We start from the raw sequence: 23,420 nt of genomic DNA, 5'->3' as shown, positions 1-23,420 counted from the left end.
TCTGAAAAGACAGACCTTTATTGATATAGACTGGGATACTTTATTGTGAATTTCCAATTTGTGAGTTGGTAAATATTTGAAAAAATATCAAGGATGTGGTACTTCAAAATAAGTAAAACTAATTTGTGAAGTCTATTTTTAAGCTGATATTTATAGTATTCTCTTTAAGACATGAGACTACACGACAGCATTCTATCAAATCTTTGATAAGTGGATGGAGGCATATAGTACACCATGAAACAATTTAAACCAACAAACAAATTGCTGTTCTAAGTAAAAGGTACCTGGCACTTAGCTGCAGCTTAGTTGTCTGACTTTACACATTTATCCCTTTCCAATAAACTTTTGCAGTTCTCTTTTACCACCTTCTAGGTCTCACAAATCATAAGTTCATATAGGAATTTAAGTACTCCCATCTCTCCTCAAAATTCTAGGTTTTTGGGGGGTTTTTGAGTTTTCAAATGGAGACAATGCAAATATATACCTTATAACACAATTATGAAGCTTCATCAGGCAGAACAGATGTACCACAATTTAAGTTCTTATTTGAAACAGATGTTTCAAAGAGTTGGATAAGTATGCCAATATAAACCCCTTACCTTTTTCCAAGGTGATTTTCTAAATATTTACCATCACAATATTTCTAACGAATACTTCACTGAATCAAAAACATTCTTGGAAATGATATACCAAGTTCTAAATAGCACAGTTAACTAGTATACCAGAATGAGAAAGCATTTAGTCTGCACCACACTGATTTAAATACACTTGTCAAAAGTAAAATTTTAATTTCTGCATTTCCCTCTCTTAATCCCTCTTGCAAACATTTTCCCCAAACTCTCAAAACTACCAGTCGTCTTTATTATTGATTAGACTTCTGGCTTCATTCTCAGATACAGCAACATACTGTCAGTACTGTATCAAAGTATTCATCAAGCAGAAAAGTTACGAAACTGAGAAAAAGTGTAACGTAAACTGCAAGAGTTAAGCTTGCAATTTCTTTAGGGCACTAGTCAAGAAATGCACAGAATTTTTGTTGTTTTTTTAAATGAAATAGTCCAGAACAATAAGTATTAAAAAAAAGTTTTGGAGGCCTCATCCAATCCCTACAGAAGTCTGAAATGACTTCAGTTTCTTTTGGCTACTAGTTAACTGCCTCCATTCATTTGATTGGTGTCCAAAAACAAAACTAGAATTAAGCAAATTCTCTCTCCTCCCCCCCCCCCCCACACACATTCTTTTGTCTTGATCTTTATCGGCTTTGAATTGTATTTCTCTCACCTTACCCTTCATGTCTTCCCAGGGCTGGGAAAAACTAATCACTGTTCCATAGGCAGCTTAAGACTTACAATTTGCTTATCTGCAAGGAAACATTGTGGTCACAATCTGAGCTGTGGTCTCATTCTCACAAGTACATTAAAACTAAATAATACTGCCTGACAGCATTCCTGTTCTGTTGTTTTGGACAATTGTGCCAGTCTCATTTTTATTCCTTTGTTTTTACTGTGAGAAACTTCAAAGTGTCTTAAATTTGATGGTGGCAAGCTACTGGATCGCCTCATACTGCATTTTACAGAGCAGAAAAGGAGCTCTCTGTGGACAAAATTTTCTGCTTCCATGCATTTCACCTAAGCTGCATGTACACATAGGGAATTAATTCTAAACCCACATTTTCAAGTGCAAGTTACACAAAACACTTCATCTTTTTGAAAGAAAACTCATGGGTATGTTGCTTTCCACAAATTCTGAGAAGAGTGTTTATGCCGCACTCCTTAGCATACTCTACACCAGTGGTTTTCAACCTGTGGCTATGATGACCATGACCTTAGACTATGTCTAAGATTTCCAAAGGAGTCTGCTCCTGCATTCAAAATTTTTCAGGTGTTTGCAAATGAAAAAAAGTTGAAAACCACTGCTCTGGGCAGTTAACATTCAGCTTACTTGGCCTAATGTCTTCAGTACTAATCCATCAGCCTCCATCAGAACAATTTTTACCTCACCCAATAACAGGATATTTTCAAGGGATGAAACATTTTTCATTTTGTCGCCTTTACATACCAACAGTCTTCGATGATTTTTTATTAAAAAAATATCTACATAACAGATAGCAAGTCAAGGACTGATTTCAATTAAACTGTTTGACCCTGGCAGCAGCTGCAGTTAAGATTTCAACTGCAAGGCTGTAAAAAAAATTAAGACACCATTTCCCTCTTAAAATTACATTAAACTGTCTTTTGCAGCAGCAACTAATAAAAGTACAATTTATTTTACTATTAAGACCCTCTGGCATAGTTAACAAATTTGACCATTGCTAGTCTTTCTGGCAGACTGAACTATCTGACCATAGCTGAAAAGCCCAGACCTAGTTTCTCTCATCCTCCCCCAGGATCAAAACACTAACAGATATCACATTAAATAGAGGTTCAGACTCAGGCATGTTCAGCAGTGCACATCCTCTTAGCTTCAACCCTTTTCCCCGTAATATTGTACGTGTGACTATCAATTAGGCCCATCCCCTACCCCTTTGACTGACAGCTTCATTCTACTGCTTAGTCCCTGAAGCCACTCCATTCTCTTTCCTCCACCCCCACTCAGCCCCTCTGGTCTCCCTTGCCTGTGACAGGCCAATGTTGCTCTGCATGTCATTCAGCCTATTCCCATTTTGTCCTCATCAGGCAGGCAAGGAAACCTGATACTCACTTGGATATCACTTTTAACTCGTCCCATTCTTCTGGGCAATAAGATTTCTCTCTACCTGGTCTCCTTAAAACCCCTCTCTCAGTAGTTCCCAAACTGTGGGTCATGACCATAAATAGGGTCATGCCATCAGCAGATGGGGTTGTGGTGATCCCTGCTGTCCCCCAAACACTATTTTGTTCTGCACAGTGTGACCTCGCATGTAGTGTGTGTGCAAGGTCTACAACGCAGGGAGGACACCATTTTGCTCTACAAAATGGCGTCCTCCATGCCATCTGGGATCCCAGGAAGAAATAATTAAAATTGGGTTGTACCAGCAAAAAGTTTGGGAACTCCTGCCCTGGCTATATTCACAGATCTGAACATGCTGCTTTGGTTAGACAATCACCAGGCTGCTGAATCCCACATGCCCATAGCTTGTTAGAGATGGCTAGAGTTTAGGCACCGTTTCTGGCTTTGGACCTCTGAACACACTCCAGGTGCAGACCTCATGCCTACACTCCTCTTGGCAGCAAGAACCTTGTGGTTCAGTTACTTAGGCCCTGAAACTTCTGCCATCTCCCCCAAGCCTTCCCAGCAGCGACTGTACTTTCCCCCAACTTTCACAGAAGATGTGAGCCTTCTAGTTCACACATTACCTTTTCAGAGATATGCCATAGTGAAAGCAAACTGACTCTCAGACGTTACACAGGATTCTAACACAATTTACTTAACATGGGATATCTAAACAAAATACTGAACACCCTATCACATTTTCCCTGCCTCAGTTTCTTTGCCACTCTGTAGAGTCCTTAGTCCAACATACTTCCTCTCCTTGCACATGATTTCTCATATGGTCTTTTCTTCTTTTCTCACAGCTGCTAAGAGACTCTTTTATAACCTCCATTCCCTTCAGATGATTTCCTGATCAGCCTCATCAGGTGATCAAATGCCTGCCATGTGATCTGTTGCTTAATTACCAGCCTACCTGAACAGACTAGTTCTTCTGGGTAGGCAACAGCCTATTGTAAAGTCTAAGGTGGTTCAATTTCAGTGGGAGACCACTTACATTATGGACCTTTCACCATTAGGCCTGTGCTACCACTCTTTAGAATTCCACTCCAACATAAAGGTAAATCATAACAGAAAAGACAAACAAATCCCACATTAAAAAAAATATGAGCTGTATCTAACAGACTGCAGACCCTGTTTTTAAAGTCATAAGCTGTACACAGGCAGATACCCAAAATCACTGCAGACTCCTTCCCTAGAAGACCTGCATCCGGGCACTGACACTGCTTCCCCTTGAACCTCTTGTTTTTCAGACAGCTAGAGATAGTCATTAGAGAGATATGAAACAGTCCTTCTCCTAAAGGTTAAGGGTGCTACTTTCCACAGCACTCCTAGCCCTTGCTGGATAATCACACCAAATTAGATTCTAGCTAATATGCACTCTCTCTAGATTAGTTTAACAGCTGTCCCTCATTTTCTCAATGTCTTTCCTCCCTCAGCCCCATCTTCTCCATTTACATGGCTATGTAATAAGTAGTTGGGCACACCCTTAAATTTTGATTAAGGAAACAAAAGATGGCCATGATTCACAACTGAAATTGTAGGACTTATATATAGTTTTGGTCATTCGTAAAAAGTGACAAGTGATTTAGGTTTCAGAGTAGGGTTTCCTCAAGCTTTTTAGAGTCCAGCTTGACACATCTTAAAAGGTCTGGCTGTCAGAAGGTCAGTGCTCAGTATTTTCTGAAATCCAGCCCCTTCAAGACAGCTTGAGAACTGGGCACCAAAAAAGCCAGACACCCCTAAAAATCAAGTCACTTTTTTCCCTCTTCACCTGAATTAATTAGCTCTTAGAAAGTATTCCAAGAACATAGCCATTGAATGGTGTTTTAAGTTTTATTCTGTAAATAGGATATTGATAAAGTAATTATATTAGTTGGTGATTGAATGACATTTCAGTAAATTTTTACTTATGACAGTAACACTGCAATGGTGTATTTTAATAAATTTGCATTTAATATAGAACAATTTAAAACATTACAAATGAAAATACTGAAATTAAAAAGATACAGGAAGAAAATTAAAATATTTACTTAAGAAGTGTGGAAAGATTATAGAACATATAGAACATAGCAGCAAGCAAAATTAAGAGAGAACAAATGGAATCCGCCCAACAAGGTACTTCTATGTTTCAGGGACTCCAACCCCTATTACACCCCAGCTTACATGACTGGACAGAAAGACCTTCAAAGCCCTCGGATTACCGTTGAAAGTTCCAGATGTTCTTTTTTTGAAATCATTAATCTGTCACAGCCTGAATGATCACTGTCAAACTGGCTGACCAGTCGTTCTACCAGTCTTAAAAATTAAGTTGCCAATAAAAAGGGCCTTTTTTTTTCTCCTTCTAGAAGTAGTACTATTAGGTATGAAAGTAAACAAAATGAAAGTTTATAGTTTTGTTACACCATAATAGACACTCAACCTAAATGTATACCCCAAATTAAAAAACTACAGTAAAAGAACTAAAAAAGATCCACCGTGGCTTAACCATGTAAAAGAAGCAGTGAGAGATAAAAAGGCATCTTTTAAAAAGTGGAAGTGAAATCCTAGTGAGGTAAATAGAAAGAAGCATAAACACTGCCAAATTAGATGTAAAAACATAATAAGAAAAGCCAAAAAGGAGTTTGAAGAACAGCTAGCCAAAAACTCAAAAAAGTACATCAGCAGCAGGAAGCCTGCTAAACAACCAATGGGGGCCTGGATGATCGAGACACAAAAGGAGCACTTAAAGATGATAAAGTCATCGCGGAGAAACTAAATGAATTCTTCACTTCAGTCTTCACAGCTGAGGACGTTAGGGAGATTCCCAAACCTGAGCCGTCTTTTGTAGATGACATATCTGAGGAATTGTCACCGATTGAAGTGACACTAGAGGAGGTTTTGGAATTAACTGAGAAACTTAACAGTAACAAGTCACCAAGACCAGATGGCATTCACCCAAGACTTCTGAAAGAACTCAAATGTGAAACTGCAGAACTATTAACTATGGTTTGTAACCTGTCCTTTAAATCAGCTACCCAGTGACTGGAAGACAGCTAATGTAACGCCAATATTTAAGAAGGGCTCTAGAAGTGATCCTGGCAATTACAGACCGGTAAGTCTAAAGTCAGTATCGGGCAAATTAGTTGAAACAATAGTAAAGAATAAAATTGTCAAGACACATAGAACATAAATTGTTGTGCAAAAGTCAACATGGTTTCTGTAAAGGGAAATCATGTCTTACTAATCTATTAGAGTTCTTTGAGGGGGGTCAACAAACACATGGACAAGGGGAATCCAGTGGACATAGTGTACTTAGATTTCCAGAAAGGCTTTGACAAGGTCCCTCACCAAAGGCTCTTATGTAAATGAAGTTGTCCTGGGATAAGAGGGAAGATCCTTTCATGGACTGAGAACTGGTTAAAAGACAGGGAAAAAAGGGTAGGAATAAATGGTAAATTTTCAGAATGGAGAGGGGTAGCTAGTGGTGTTCCCCAAGGGTCAGTCCTAGGACCAATCCTATTCCATCTATTCATAAATGATCTGGAGAAAGGGATAAACAGCGAGGTGGCAAAGTTTGCAGATGATACTAAACTGCTCAAGATACTTAAGACCAAAGCAGACTGTGAAGAACTTCAAAAAGATCTCATAACACTAAGTGATTGGGCAACAAAATGGCAAATGAAATTTAATTTGGATAAATGTAAAGTAATGCACATTGGAAAAAATAACCCCAATATGATGGGGGCTAATTTAGCTACAACTAATCTGAAGAAAGATCTTGGAGTCATCATGGATAGTTCTCTGAAGACGTCCACGCAGTGTGCAGCGGCGGTCAAAAAAGTAAAAGGGATATTAGGAATCACTAAAAAAAGGGATAGAGAATAAGACTGAGAATATCTTATTGCCCTTCTATAAATCCATGGTACGCCCACATCTTGAATACTGTGTACAGATGTTGTCCCCTCATCTCAAAAAAGATATACTGGCATTAGAAAAGGTTCAGAAAAGGGCAACTAAAATTATTAGGGGTTTGGAACGGGTCCCATATGAGGGGAGATTAAAGAGGCTAGGACTTTTCAGCTTGGAAAAGAGGAGACTAAGGCGGGATATGATAGAGGTATATAAAATCGTGAGTGGTGTGGAGAAAGCGAATAAGGAAAAGTTATTTACTTGTTCCCATAATATAAGAACTAGGGGCCACCAAATGAAATTAATAGGTAGCAGATTTAAAACTAATAAAAGGAAGTTCTTCACTCAGCGCAGTCAACCTGTGGAACTGCTTGCCTGAGGAGGTTGTGAAGGCTAGGACTATAACAGGATTTAAAAGAGAACTGGATAAATTCATGGAGGTTAAGTTCATTAATGGCTATTAGCCAGGATGGGTAAGGAATGGTGTCCCTAGCCTCTGTTTGTCAGAGGGTGGAGATGGATGGTAGCAGAGAGTTCACTAGATCATTACCTGTTAGGTTCACTCCCTCTGGGGCACCTGGCATTGGCCGCTGTCGGTAGACAGGATACTGGGCTGGATGGACCTTTGGTCTGACCCAGTATGGCCATTTTTATGTTTTTATGTTAGCAGTTCAATCAGAATGTTGTCTCCCACCTTTAATACCTCTGCCTGAATTCTGTCAACCCAGGATCTTCCCCCAGTTTGAGGCATTAGTAGTCCTTTAATTTCCTCAGGTGTTATTGATCAATCTTCCATTTCTAAATTAGTATTGAATCCTGACTCCCAAATCTCTAACAAGAGTAGGCATATAGAACATACGTACTTTATACAGTACAGGACAGATGGCACAGGTTACAAAAAAAGACTGCCATCTGGAAGTACTTGGCATCAATGAGATGAGATAGGCAAGAAGTGGCAAAATGGTATCTGATAGTGCTACATTTTGAACACAGGAGGAGGAAAGTATGAAAGGAGTGTAGGAATTATGCTGGATACATCAGCATAGACCCTGCTGACTTGGGAACCAGCAAACAATAGAACCACCATCATGAGGTTGCAAACAATAACCCAAGTATATATATACACGCGCACACATCCCAATAAAAAAGGCAAGCAATGGTGAAAAAGACACTTGCTGTCCCTGGTTGTAGAATGTGTCAGATGATGTGCCTAACCACGACATCAAGTGGATGATAAGCAATTTCAAAGCACACATCAGCAACAACTCTACTGGATGGGAAGGAGTCATGGGTACAGCAGCAGAAGGCATCCAAACTGATAATGGTAAACAGCTCTTGAATCTCTGTGGCACAAACACCCTCAAGGTAGGTGAGACATTGCACCCCATAATGCTTTATAGAAATATGCTGATGAGTGGACAGGACATAACTGGAATATGTTTTATGCTAGATATGCCATGTAACATCTTTGTAAAGGTTATGATCTACTGAATATATTCCTATTTGTATGCATGTATCATTTTTATATCTGAAGTTATGAGCGTTGGCTCTATGCTTGTATTTAAAGTGTTTTCTGTAGGAGGCACATAAGGCAGATTTGGTCAACATAATGTGAAGGGGTTATTCAAGTAATTGGGAGTACTTAACTAACAATGGACTTTGAGAGACGCCAATCCACATCTGAGCTTTTCTGGGAACGTTCAAACAAACATGTAAACAATGGCATCAGCCTGCAAAAAGCCAACTCATTCACAGACATGTAACTTGCCCAGGTAGCTAGAGACCCATCTTGTGGCTGTGATGTTGCACAAGAGAAAGACTATATAAGGCCCTGGAAGCCCCTCCATTTGGTCTTCAACTCGCTCAAAAGATAGCCTCTCCACCCCAAAGAGATGCCTGAAAGAAACTGGAACAAAAGACAGTAACTACAGGGGTGTGAGTGATTGCTGGACCCAGACTAGAAGGAAGTCCAGTCTGTAAAAGAAACTTATTGGAACATCTCTGAGGGTGAGAGTTACCTGCCTTTAGTTTCCTACTGTATTAGGCTTAGACTTGCATGTTTTATTTTATTTTGCTTGGTAACTTACTTTGTTCTGTCTGTTATTACTTGGAACCACTTAAATCCTACTTTTTATATTTAATAAAATCACTTTTTACTTATTAATTAACCCAGAGCAAGTAATTAATTTCTGGGGAGCAAACAGCTGTGCATATCCCTCTATCAGTGTTATAGAGGGCAAACAATTTATGAGTTTACCCTGTGTAAGCTTTATACAGAGTAAAACGGATTTATTTGGGGTTTGGATCCCATTGGGAACTGGGTACCTGGGTTTTGGAGACAAGAGCACTTCTTAAGCTGTTTTCAGTTAAGCCTGCAGTTTTGGGAGGGGATGTAGTTCGGACCTGGGCCTGTGTTTGTAACAGGCTAGTGTGTCTGACTCAACAAGGCAAGGTACTGAAGTCCCAAGCTGCCAGGGAAAACAGGCTCAGAGGTAGTCCCAGCACAACAGGTGGCAGTTCTAAGGGGATCTCTATGACCCAACCCATTACAGTAGGGGGTAGTCTCTTCCAGCACAAGAGAATTCACAAGCTCACATAGAGATCACCAAACAATCCAAATGCCAACCAGATAGACCTTGGGTGTATATAAGAGGTGGGCATCTTCTCCAAGTAACTGTTAGAGTCAGCAGAGGAACAGATGTCAGCTTAGATCGTTACCTCTTAGTGGTCATGTTCCAACTTAAATTTAAAAAGATCCAGTAGAAAAGTTCCATGACAAAAACACAGATTAGATTGCATTTAGCAACTGTTCCAGTATTTTACAGTACCAGGCTGATGAAAATCTGAAAGACCTGGTCAAACTGGAAGACGACGGTCGTCAAAACATCAGAAAATGTAGTGGGTAGAAGGATACATTGATTATATCTGGACCATGGGCAGCAACTGACTAGCAGAAAGCACTAAAGGCAAAAAAGGAACAGTGTAAGGCAAAATATAGAACTCTTAGAGGTGAATACAAGACACAGAAAACGACAAAAATAAAAGATAGAAACGCCTGGGTTCAGGTGAAGGCCACAGCAGCAAAAGCATAGAGGCATAGAGGGGTGTCTTCCAACAGCACTACAGAGCAGCAAAAGACCTCTCAGGAAGAACCAGACCATCGCAGGTGATGCCCACAAGTAACTTACATGGACAGATGTTGAAAATGCATGAAGTGCAAGCCAGACAACAGAATATGTTTCCATTCTGTAACCAGAGCTGATAATCATGCACAGGTTCAAAAGAAATGCCAGTGCTTTGGGCCAGGAATGTCATTTATTTATATTAGTACAATGGGACCCAACCTAGTTATGGCCTTTAAGCACTAATGTAAATAAAGTAAGTGTCAAATTACTCTTAAAAGACTGCTAAGGTTAGATGTTGCTCACCAAATGGGCAGCTACTCAGTACTTTGTTTTACCCTTATTATTCAATGTGCAGCCCCACTATTCAATATTTATTTCCTCACAAGAGTTTCTATGGTACTTATCACTACAGTATCCGAGTACTTTACAAAGTGATTTTTATTTTTATTTTTAAAACAATACCTCTGTAAGGTCAGGTGCTATTATGAGTCCCATTTTACAGATCGAGAACTGAGGCACAGAGACAAGAAATCAGAAATTTCCACTATTTGAGATGCCCAGAGCTTGATTTTTGCAAAGCACTTCGCATTATATAGCACTTCATACATTCAAAGCACAGGTTCCACTAACTTCAGATGCACCTGAGTGCTCAACACTAGTGCAAATAAGACCTCAACTTCTCAGTTCTCCAGTTAGTGACCACTTGTGAAAACTGTATTTTAACTGACTTGTCCAGCGTCACAGAGGATGCAGAAGCAGGGACAGAATCCAATCCTCCAGGGCAGCTTTCAGCTGCCTTAACCATGAAACCATCCCCTGCCTCATTCACCACACACTTTCCAACTTCTGCAACAAATGAGGCAACCGTCACACAGACAACAAACAGTCTCCTTGACTCCAGTCAGGGAGCTTCCTCCTCCATACTGCCTGAGAGCCAACAGCAAGAGTATTGAGTACTCAGGGTGTCACAGCAGCTGGGAGCAGCAACTGTAAGGAAAGTCTCACTCAGCCAGCCCATTCTCAGCTCAGGCAATCTTCAAAGAACTTCTCAAAAAAATCCTAACAAGTCTCTATTGAGTACGTGCAACCTGATTTTTCAAAGGCTTATCACTTGGCCAAATGTGAGTGTTTTTCTCCCAGAGAACAGCAAAAGGCTCCGACAAACGCAATCCCCCTGACAAATTTCAAGCCCTTGCTCCAAAGCATAAAGGCACTAGAACGTCTCAACTAAAAGTTTTAGAAAAAAATATATATTCCAAAAATATGGGCATATTTCCCCTAATATCGTTCTCAGAAATAGTGAACCATTTTTTGCTAAAAATGTTCCAAAAAAAATCAGAGAACATGCAACCTGAAAAATTTCAGCCCAAATGGCTGAAATTCAGCAAAGTTATAAGCAACTGAAAACAGGGTTTGAAATGAGACATGTCAGACAACCTTAACTGTAGGTGGCACTACCAGCTCCATATAACAAACAATAAGTAGTGATAATAAACGAAATGAGAATTTGGTACACATTAGGCTCGTCTCTTACATATGACCACACTCTCGATACTTAAGACAGCTTTTCCTAGAAACTAACTTTGTTAGGAAACAAAGTTGTTTTTGTTGACTTCTATCTACCCTTAAGATGTAAATATTTTTAGGAACACTATCAATAAATATATTGCATATAAGTTATCCATCACTAAGACCTGAGATGCTTAAAATTGGAATTTAAAAAAAAAAAAAAAAGAAAAAGAAAAAGATTTCAACAGCACCCAACATCATACAAAGTATTTTCCCCAATAGAGGACCTGACAGAGTAATTTCAAACAATTCAATGAGAAAGAGCGCTAAATAAAGCGGTGCAGAGGACAAAGGTGGGAAAGCAATCAATAGGACTGCACAGAAACTCAGGGAAGGCCAGAACTACAGCGTGCTAAATTATTTTATTTATTTATGTAATGAAAAGATGACAATCACAAAGCAGCATCTTCAGGAGAAATTTCAGAGGTGAGAAAGTGGTAGTTTGTAGCTTACCAACAGAGCTGTTGTAATCTTCCACCACTAAAAAGGCCACTTTTCTTCATGTAAAACTCAGTTTTTATTCAATGAAACACAGTGTTTCACTTCACAAGCATGTTTATTACTCAAACATAAGTAGGCACAGTCCTAAATGACAAGTCTGAAATTCTGCAAGAACACAAAAATCCCAGCATACTATTCAGGCCTACCACTCCTTTGTGTCTGCCTCTTTCCAGATATATACCTTGAATTGCTTGCCATTACCTGAACTATCATATGCCACACACTGGAATCCTAGCTCTTCTCCCCTTTCACGCTTCTCCAAACACCCCTTCACCATATTATTTTCCCCCCATAATGCAAGCAACTGTGGATGTCTGATATAGCTGTTGGTTTTTAGGAGAGGGCAGTTTGGTGAAGGGCTGTTTGCAAAAGGACGAATACAGGGGTGTTAGAAAACTAGCATCCTCAGGGGTCAGATTAAAGGTTGTGAAGCAGTATATGATGTATGGCAGTTGTGATAGCGTGTGCCCAAGGGTGAAGAAATACAAAGTGCACACTATCCAGCAACTTCTCATTTCCTTGCTTTTGTGGATTTGTCACATGTATTGTGTGCAGAGTAATACGGACTGCTTCCAAACCAAGTGTATGTATCTCAATGTTTTTTTTATGCTGATTTGTTTGGCAGCAAGTGTGAGAGAAGAGAGAAAAGGGTGGAATTATCTGAGGTAGAAGAGCAGTTGCTGATGGAGAATATTTTATCTTCCAGCAGCTATGCACAAACCCACCTGCTGTAGGATAAAATCTAACAGAAGGACTAGCTCCTGAGGAGTTACAAGCATTCAGTCCTAATCAGGCTCATACATCCAATGCATATTTTTAGTGATTATGGAAATAATGGCTAAAAATTACATTAAATTCAACTATTAAAAATCCCTATTGCTAATTGCACTACAACTACTGGAGACACCTCTACCAAAATGTTGTCTAGAGACACGGTGGATAAGGTAATATCTTTTATTGGACCAACTTCTGTTGGTGAGAGAAAAACTTTCAAGCTACACAGAGCTCTTTTTCAGGTCTGGGAAAGATACTCTGAGCGTCACAGCTAAATATAAGGTGGAACAGACTGGTTAGCATATGTAGTTAGCACAACCTCTAAGGCAGCGTTTCTGAAACTGGGGGTCCCGACCCAAAAGAGGACTGCAAGTAGGGGGGTTGCGAGATCAGAAAAAATATTGTTGGCAGAAGGGAGTGCTCCGTGGGGAGGGGGTACATCAGCCACTTCTCTCTGGCCGCCCAGCTCTGAAGGCAATGCCACTGCCAGCAGCAGCGCAGAAGTAAGGGTGCAATACCATACCTCCCTTACTTCAGCTCTGAAAGCAGCACTGTGGCCAGCAGCCACCACTCTCTGGCGCAGATGGTGGCAATACCACACCATACATACCATATATAATGATTACATGCTTCATTTAATGCTTTTATGAGTATGTACACTAATTTACTATCACTGGTTTTTTTGTTGGTTTTTTTGGGGGTGGGGGGGTGGAAAATGTCATCAAAGCCTGAAATATTTTCAAAGCTTCTCAGCCTAAAAGACAACTGAGAAACTTGGAGACCATAGTGGAAGAAGCACACAAAAAGGGACAGCCCCCAAAGGTGGCATCTCCAGCCAAATGGATTGAAGGAGACCAACGCAATAGGAGACTCAAAAACAGAGAAGGACAGATTTATGTACGGTCTTAGAGATTACAAGAAACTTGAACTTCATGCAATGGAGAAGGTGGTCAAGAAGGATGGTCTTCTTGTTAACGGGCTGAGACTCAGTAACTGGGTTCAGTTCCAAGGATCTACAACAGACTGTGTGGTCTCAGACAGGTTCCTCAAATTAGGTTTTCCCTTCTGTAAAATAAGGATAACATAGCTGTATCTCACAGGGGTGTTGAATGTGAGGCATTCATATACTACAGTGTTGAGGGCCAAATAATTTGATAGGAAAAAAAGGTCAGATTCAAGTACCTTTCTGTAGGAAGCACCTGAAAGACATGAACTCTACTGTGATGTATGATGCAAGAGAAAAAGTCAAACATGACCTCACAGGTTATTGAGCTGAGTCATAGTTGTATCAACTTTCCACAGTCTCAATTGCTCTTGTTCCACACTATAGGTCTATGATGACAGACACTGATTTGTCATATGACTCCACCAATCACAAGCCAGAAATTCTCTCATATGAGAAGTTATGACTACAGGAATTAAGCAACAGTGACATGGATGTGATCCTAGTAAGTTTCACTCTGATACAAACAGCAATTCCCTGTAAGAAATAAAAACAGTGGTTACTCAATCTACATTAGGAAATTTCACACAAGCATCTCAAGTGATTCTACCACCTGTGCAACTGAACCAGAGTTAGCACAGGTAGAAGCTCTTAAAACCACAACAGCTTCCTACATTTTTATTACTGTTAACTGAATACATTAACATCTGAGGACAACCTAAAAAGTTAAATGCCGTGAGATAAACAAGGTCTGCCTGCTGAATCCTCATCTACATTAGAGCTACAAAAATAAAAAATATACTAACTCCTGTTCAGGTAAACCAATGGTAGGCACAGTCATTGTTCCTTGTTTTTCCAATATTCCCTGAAACAAACAAGGCTACAAAATGTTCTCTTCATACCAATATGGCATATTGATGGAAGAGAGAAAATGCTTCCTTTTCCTCCCTTTACAAAGAGTGCCCCCAGCAGCTGTAATTGCTGCTGGTCCTGCATCCAGAGCTTCTATGGAAGCTCAGCAAGAGCAGCAGTGTGAAAGACTATTCCTACTGGCAATGCTGGGTAAGAACAGCAGCATAGCCAAGATCTTCACTCACAGCATCTACTCATTGGACATTTCAGAAGAGCAGAGCAAGGGTAAAGATTAAGGCATTTTAAAGCCTATTGATCATTTAACAAGAGAAACACTAACCATTCAAGTACTAGCCCGTTCAATATTTTTAAAATGTCAGCCTGCCATAGCATATGTATTTGTTAGTATGCTGGTGGGGTTTCTTCCAGTTAACACTGTCCTTAATTAATTATGCCAAGGTACTGTAACAAATGTCAAATCAACTCACCCACTGTTTAGAAGCTCGTGTGACATAAAATAGTGGGATAAATTAAAGACAGTACTTGATTTCCCTCCCTGCACAAGCATTTTAAGTTTCTGTCTGAGACCCAATAATAGTTTCTCAGTTTCCGTAATCTTCCTCCATCACACTCACTCTCTGTGGTAAAGTTACCCTTCCAGTTAGTTGCAAAAGAAGTTTCTGGAGCTGAACAATGCTCCTTTAAAAGGGACACAGTCAACTTAGAGATCACAGTTTTCCAAGATTCTTTTTACCCTACAAGTGTATACTGATGTATTTCAATTATTACTACCCTACAATGAAAAAGCCTCTATCCAAGGCTCTGGGCACTATTAAGAATCTTGCAAAAAATAATAAAACAGACCCATCAGTTACTCCAAGTTCAAATACCTTGTAAAACAAAAGTTTTATTTAACATCTCCCACTGCTACCCACCTAATTAAGCGCCAGGGAAGAGAGATGAGCCTCTCACCACACCCTGGAAGTTCAACACTGGCTAATACAGACCAAGATGAGGATTGAGTTCCAAAGACATGCATCTCAAGTTCCTTCACTGACTGCAATTTCACCAGATCACCACAGGGAGTGAGTTGGTCTCAGATCAGTAGATCCAGGCTATTTAGGGTTGTGTCAAGAATAAAAGTCCTACAGTCAACCCAAGCTTATTGTAATTGAAAGATAAAAGTTTGTTGTTATTTCACAAATATTTTTGTATTATCTGCCTCACTATTTCCCCTGTACAGTCAGTTTCTACTGTCTGTGTTCTCCCATAGTCACAGAAGGGAGGGAAAAAAGTTGTAAGAACTGGAAGATGCGATTGTACTGCCACAAAAATTGGGAGAGGAATCAATGTCAATGTTTTATTTATTTTGACTGAGTTCACATTGACAGCATCTTTTAAAATCAACCACAAGGAGCACTAAACCAGATACGCAGTTCCCCAGCCCCTCCAACCAAAGGGACAAGAGATCAGGAATTAAAGCTTCCTTTATGGAAGTATAAACTGCTCTTGGTCACCTACATAGTCCACGGTTTCTGAATATAAATAAATACCTGGTAGTGGATTAGAGTCAGACTTTCATTTGAATGTATTAAAACTCCTGAAGGAGTTCAGAGCTATTACGGGAATATATAAAAATATTTATGCAATTTTGAAAGTCAGTGGTTTCTATTTTGGTAAAAGTAGATGTCCTTTAATAATCTTTGTACTCCATTGCATAAACCCATATATTTAAATAATCAAAAAAGCGAGTAATGGAAATGTTAACCAGCTCTTTAAAATATATTAACTTAAATTATATCAATTTCTTTGATTTTATGATGGGCCTATTCCAGATAATGGACTAAATGTGATCAAAGATTATAAAAGAAAAACTGCTTCAGAGGAACTGGAAGAAGGACATATCACAATACCTTTATGAAGTCACATGGTTAATGCATGTTTTATTTTGGAGAATTATATTTAGAAAGTTAACATCAAGGTAAGTAAAACTACTTCTTTGATTACAATACTGCAGAAGCTGATTTCTCACAAGAATTATTGTTTTAATAGCTGGTTTTATTCTTAGAAAAGAAATAGGAAACTAAGACTATGAATAAATGGATAAATTTAAACAGGGCAAAAGGTTAACGCTGGGCAGATATACATTAGGAGCAGTGTTTAATATATTTATTAATAATCCTGAAGAAGGGGTAAGGAGTGATATAGCAAAGCCTACAAATGACAAAATTATTTAGGTTAGTTAAAGTCAGAAGACTGAGGAAATTCAGAGAGATCTTAACCAAGTTAGGTGAACAGACAACACAATGGCAGATAAAGTTCAATGTCAATAAATGCAAAGAAATAAGAAAAAAATGAATTACTAATACAATCCACAGAGTTCTAATTTAACTGTCAGCTCAGGAAAAGGACCTGAGCATCTTTGGACAGCTCAAGAAAGACCTCTGCGCAATGTGAAACTATTAAAAGAAATAAAATATTAGGATGCCCCATGAATGTGACAGAGAAAATTAATTGAAACAATGTCATTCTATAAATCAATGGTTCAATCATCTGGAATATTGCATTCACCAGCAAAAAGGATATTGCAGGATAACAAGAGATTCAAAAAAGGCTAAAAAAAAGTTTGGCACAGAAAAACTCATATGAAGATATTAGAAACATTGGAACTGTTTACCTTAGAAAGAGACTAAAAAAGGGACATGATATAAGTACACACTTATGAGCCAAGGCTAAGGGATGTTAAGTGAAAATAAAAGGCAGCAAATTCAACTCTATAAAAGGACTACTTAGTCACACTATACAAAATTAAAGCTCAGAACTCATTGCTGTGTGTCACTGAGGCCAAAATGTAGGAAGATCCAAAGAAGGACTGACCATTTATGTGCAGAAGAATATCCAGTTAATAGTTACTGCTAAAATTTTTGAAAGGGAAATAAAACCGCATATTCTTCAGGATTTAAGCTAATCTATTACTACTACAGGAGGATGAGATGTTAACTGGTGCACATTATCCCACATATGCTTACAGTAAGGTTTGTTACATTTCATATAAGGCATCTTGTGCAAATTACTGTCTGAGACAGCATACTGGACTAGATCAACTATGGATATGCTCCAGTATGTCAATTTCCACAATCCCAATAATTATGACAAGTTTAAATCCAATGTGAATTTAAACAGAACTGTTTAAAAACTTCTAAAGAAAATTTAATGATCAACAGCCCCTCAACTCTAGCAGCACTACTGGACAAAACATGTACTAAAAACTTGCAAGGTACAATTGATGTATCAAGATATGCGAGAGTCTGGATTGCGAGCTATCTGCAAGAGTTTAACACACACAGGAATCCTGAGGAGTTTTCCAACCTTCACGAAAGCTTATGCTCAAATAAATTTGTTAGTCTCTGAGGTGCCACAAGTCCTCCTTTTCTTTTTGCGAATACAGACTAGCACAGCTGCTACTCTGAAACCTTTCATTAACTGAAGTACCATTTTTAAAAATATTACTTCCATCCTGAAAATGTGGTTTTTGTATGTCTTAAGCTTTTTAAATTTTCAAGCAACAGTAAATACACTGAAACTGCTAGCTCCTTACACCTTCCTAAAATCCTGGAAGATATTCAGAGACCTTATTGAATTAATAGACTTCATTCCACAAATTAAGAATGAATGTGCAATAGTTAAATAATTACTTTTAGGAGATAGAAGTGAACACATTGGACATTTACTAGTAATAAAGAGGATGAAAGACTAAGATGAGAATTTAGAATTTTAAAGAGGCAATAGTATTTTTATACAGTCAGTTAAAATAGTTACCTAACCCAAGATTATTGCCATAATCTTGGGATTACAAACTTCTGTGGTTCTAGAAAACCGAGATACGCAAATGAACACTTTTCAAGAAGTACAGAAAGCCAGATTCCAATTTTAATTTCTAGGCCAAATCCTATCCAGTGTACTCTCACAAAATTCCTGCTGAATTCAAAAGGAGTCATGTTTGATTACAGCAATTAGGTATGTGGCGATCTGGTCCTTGTAGTTCAATGTAGAAGTGCACTGACAAAGCAACGTGAAGACTGCAGTGTTGATGTCTATACTGTATTGGTGCTGTGAACTGATGAGTTCAGTCTGCTGTTAATCCAATACCTTTCACCAGTACTAATGTCACTAAAACAAATTTAATATATAAAAGCACTCAATTTTTATATTTAACTGATAAACTTGAATTCATCAAATGTTTAGTGTAATCAAAATAAGTGATCTAAGATTTATTAGACATGCACCCATCAATACACACTTTTTATTCTTATTTTCCTGGGAAATAAAGAACAATTGGAGATTCTTAAAAGGGAAATAATGTAACATGCAGGTTTACATATACATGGGCACTTGAATACCAGCCTTGCCAAATGAAAGGGTAGCAAAGACTAATAGCAGCATCCTGTTCTGCCAGCACAACAGTTTGGTACACAAGATTCACCACCACCACCTAAATACTTTCAAAAACGAGTAGTTCCCATGATACCTTTCAACAAATCTAATTTGAGATGACAGGGGCATTTTAAAGTGTATATGTAAAACAGCTGCAGCACCTCAAAATTGAACCATCCAATGCCTGTCATACAGTACTTACGGAATTTCCATGACACTGATTTACATCTCTAAAGTGTATTGCCCATCTAAAGTAAGTGTCTTTATTTGTATAATCTACCATTCTGAAAACAGTGCTCAATAATACAATTCCAAGAACACTATCTCCTGAATCCCAGAAGTCTCAGCTCAGAAGTGATGCATGCCCTTGCTGTGCTGAAAAAGCTTCAAGGATACCATTCACATTACCTCCTTTTAACTGTGCATCCACAATATTACTACCACCACTGGTTATAAAAATGTTTTCCTGCTGACCTGAGTTCAGATTTTTGTAGCCAATGTTGCAAAACTGATAAATATATATTGAAATCTTATACAGCCTTATCAAAACCATTTACTAAAACCTAACAATCCAGGACTAAACGAAGAACCTGAATAAAATTCCAAACCCCAGAAAATGATGAAGCTGGCAGTGGAAAGTGAAATGCTTCCTCCAGTACAAACAAGCTTTTGCAATAAAAATGGATTCTCTGGTGCCCTAAGTCAGAAATGTAACAGGCAGCATGGTTGCCACTGTTTTTGCAAAGGATCCCTAGTGAGGAGTAATAGAGAGTGTATAAAATACATAGCTAGTTACAGAGTTTTCGTTTGCACAGCTGTTGGTTGCTGTAAATTTACAGTACATGTACCAACACAATTTATACAGAGAACAGAAAATTCTGGTTCACTTTTTTCACTGCCACAAAAAATATTTTCCAAAGGAGCTGCTGCATAGAAAGCCTCTCTTTGGTCACTACATAAAGTAAAACTATTTCCCCATGTTTATTTCCCCCCCACTGCTGTTCCTCAGATATTCTTGTCAACTGCTGGAAATGGCCTACCTTGATTAACACTACAAAAGGTCCGTGTCCCCCCCACACACACACTCTCCTGCTGGTAATAGCTCACTTCACCTGATCACTCTCCTTACAGTGTGTATGGCAACACCCTTTGTTTCATGTTCTCTGTGTATATAAATCTCCCCACTGTATTTTCCACTGCATGCATCCGATTAAGTGAGCCTCACGAAAGCTTATGCTCAAATAAATTTGTTAGTCTCTAAGGTGCCACAAGGACTCCTGTTCTTTTTGCAGATACAGAATAACACGGCTGCTACTCTGAAACCCCTAGAAGTGTAGCAGTAACAGGTTCTGGATGCTGCTGAACGCAATGAGCTACTGTGACCTAAAAGATTTGGTCATATTTAGTAATAAGTCTGGGAAAAGAAAAAAGGTCCGTCTTTCTTAAAAAATACTAGCCCACTATTAAAATAATCAGTGGGGTCACATACAAACTAACTCGTTTTAAAGCAACTGCCAAAAACAAAAGTGTTAGTTTTTTTAATCCCCTTCAGCTTTATGAATTAAAAGGAAACAAAACAAACCCTCCTCAGAGTCCACTGGATAAGAGAGTCTGAGATATCAGTCACACATTATGTAATAACTATTATCTGAGCAAACTTCATGTGACAGTGGTGCAAAGGGGAAGAGCTGGGGGATGCAGCTGTTACTCTCCTGACCCCAGGCACAGAACAAGTTCCGTGCCGGTAGCAGCAGGTCCCCCTTTCCCTAAACGCCCCCGTCGCCTTCTCACCCGAGCTCTCCTGCAAGCCCCAGTCAAGGGGCGAGCGGGTTTTTTCACCCGCAGCGGCTCGGAGAAGCACCGCGCAGCGGCTCGGCTGCCTCCGCTCCTCCGGCGGTTTCGAGCCGCGGCGGTTGAGGCTTCCCGGCGATGACGAGGGGAACCAACGAGAACCAGTTTCTTCTTCTCACTGACTCGCTTCCTCGAGGCGGGTGAGCGCCCGAGCCAGCGGCCCCCGCTCGGCCCCGGGCGTCGGGGGAAGCGGCCCCCTCCCCAAAGCCTCACTCACCTCGCCACTCCGTCCGCAAGCGACGGGCCCGGCCGGCCCGGCCGCGCTGCTCACACCCGGGGGACGTACCAGCAGCCGCCCGGAGAGCACCGAGCCCCCCGGCCCCGGGGAGCCGCTACTGGGGAGAGGAGCGGCCACTGCTCGGTCGCAGCGCAGAGTCCGCGCGGCCCGGCCCGGGCGGGGGGGCTCCAGGTGCACGGCGAGGAGCGATCAGCGGGGTGACTCCGCCGGTGCCCGGCGTGGGTGGGGTGGGGGCGGGAAGCTCCGTCCCTCTCGCAAAGTTCAGGCGCGGCTGGCACCGGGTCCGCCTCCCGGCTCGCAGCGGCGGCTGCAGAGACCCGGAGTCCCGGCGCTTGCGGCCGCTCCCGCCTGAGACTGGCCAGCGGCGCAGGAGACTCGCACCGCTCGCCACCGCCCCGGCCCCCTCCTTCCGCGGCCGCCGGGAGCCCCGCTCCGGGCGCTGCGCGAGGCAGTTACACACAGAGCCGCCGCCGCCCGCCTGGCGGGACCCCTCCGCCGCCCCCCGGCGCTACTCCTGAGCGCCGCGTCTCCCGCACGCCGCTGCCTCCGGAGACCTCCTCAGCGCCGCGTCTCCATGGCCGGCCGGGGGCGGCGGCTTCCTCGCGGGGTGGGGGGGGAAGGGGTGGTAACGGCTCCGGCGCGCGAACACGTCTCCTGGAAGGTGGAGTCCACGCGCTGCCCTGGCCCCGCCCCCGCCCGTCCGGCTCCGCCCACCGGTAACCCGGATCGCCAGGGAAGCCACGTGGTGCACGACTGGCGGGGGCGGGGGCGGGGGCGGGGGCGGGGGGGAGAAGGTGCCGCTGTGCCTGAGGAGGTGAGTGGTGTGAGGCTGGGCAGGGGTGGAGTTGCGGTGTTATGGAGGCAGGGTATAAAGCTGATCTGTATCATATTCATCTGTTAGTCTGTATTCATAGCTGCGCATCCCCCTCGCCATCCAGAGACTGAGGGCAGGGTGTTTCAGGGGAGGGTTTTGGCTGTGAGGCAGGACTGCCCATAGGGGGTGAGCAGGACACTCAATATGCCTGCTCTCGACCGCACCCTTTGCATACTGTATTTAATTGGAAGCAGCTGTCAGACAGATTTTGCACGTTCATTTTTTCAGATCGGAGAAAAAAGGGTCTTTTTTGTCGAACATGCACTTTCTTTGGCACAAAAAGTTTAGAACGTATAGGGAAGAGACATATGTATTGTCCTCAAGGCATTACAGATGGTATGGGGCCATAGTCTGTTTTGGATCCTATAACTGTGCAACTGTATTTTTAATATATGCAACACAAATATCTTTATGTAATCTTCTAGACTAGTTTTTCAAAGTAACACATTTTTTGCAGGCGGATACTATACTATGCACATGCATATTCTACAGATGTCACAATAAGATGATCAGCACGTCTGGCACTTCCTATATAATCGTTGCCATCGCAGCCTCAGTTAAGTCTGTGTACAGCTGCACTTGGGTTACTGTAGCTCCAGAAGGGAGCTGATCGATGTAGTGTGCAAGCATTATATATGGGGGTAGGAGAAAGTGTAGTTTTAGCATTACTGCATAAGGTTCTGATCCTGCATTTAGTTCTGTAGAGGCAAACCCCTGCAAGTAGGTGGAACCCCATTGCAGTCATAGATCTCTGCCCAGGCACAGGGAGTTACCCATACAGAGCTCATGGCAGGATTAGGACTTTTGACACATACAGAAGGTAGTGAGATTTGTATGTAGAGAGCATTTAATTCAACTGGAAAGATACTCCAAAGAGTAAAGCAAGTCATTAGGCAGTGATATTTTCCAGCTGGAACAGGGCTTCTGAAAACGATTATAGTTTTTATCAGGGTGGATTTGATTTAAATCATGATTTAAATCACTAGTCAGGAATACTCAATTTAATTGTGGATTTCTACATAGAAGTGGATTCTTGTTGGTTGTTATAACCTTACTACAGATTCTTCACAACTCGGAGATAGATAGATGTAGGTTTCGTTTTTAGAAGGTGCACACTATACACTTTTAAAGTGATTTATTTTGAAAACTTTTCAGATTAGTTTCACAGCTATATCAGAAAATGAATGATTGTTTGGTTATTTCATTTACCAAAGGTAATTGTAGCAGATATTTATGAAGTCATTGGGAGGTGAACTATCCCCAATTCAACAGGTTAATCATTAACATTTGGAGGATTTTCTTGCCATGCTGTATTAGGAGGAGAACATCACCAGACAGACATTTAAATGGTTTTCTTTAACTAAAACAACAACATCATGTATTCTGGATTTTTTTCTTCAACAGCAAACATATAATATTTTAACAAAACAATCATATGAATTTTTGAATTGAGTTAAACATTCACATTTTTTAAAATCAGGTTTGTTTTTGTTAAAATTGTTTTTACTAAAATAGTTAAATGAAATATTTAAAAAAAAACAAAAATTAAATTGACTGTGTCAGCGAGGTCAACATAAGAAATTTAAAATATTGGCTTCTGCAGCTAACTCATAGAATATC

At 40.6% G+C, this 23,420-nt stretch overlaps 1 protein-coding gene across 2 annotated transcripts in view; it reads right to left on the bottom strand.

The window, feature by feature from the left end:
• Positions 1-21,075, bottom strand: part of GALNT1 (polypeptide N-acetylgalactosaminyltransferase 1) — a 192,932-nt gene extending 171,857 nt beyond the window's left edge. The window contains exon 1 of one of the 2 annotated variants that reach the window (XM_074945204.1): positions 20,906-21,075. The gene's annotated coding sequence lies outside the window, so the exon portion shown is untranslated. The remainder of the gene's footprint in view (positions 1-20,905) is intronic. The other variant, XM_074945203.1, reaches the window with a different exon arrangement.
• Positions 21,076-23,420: the final 2,345 nt, after the last annotated feature.

The sequence above is a fragment of the Natator depressus genome, chromosome 2 (assembly GCF_965152275.1).
Source record: "Natator depressus isolate rNatDep1 chromosome 2, rNatDep2.hap1, whole genome shotgun sequence".
NCBI lineage: Eukaryota > Metazoa > Chordata > Testudines > Cheloniidae > Natator > Natator depressus.
This window is presented reverse-complemented; position numbering and strand designations above follow the sequence as displayed.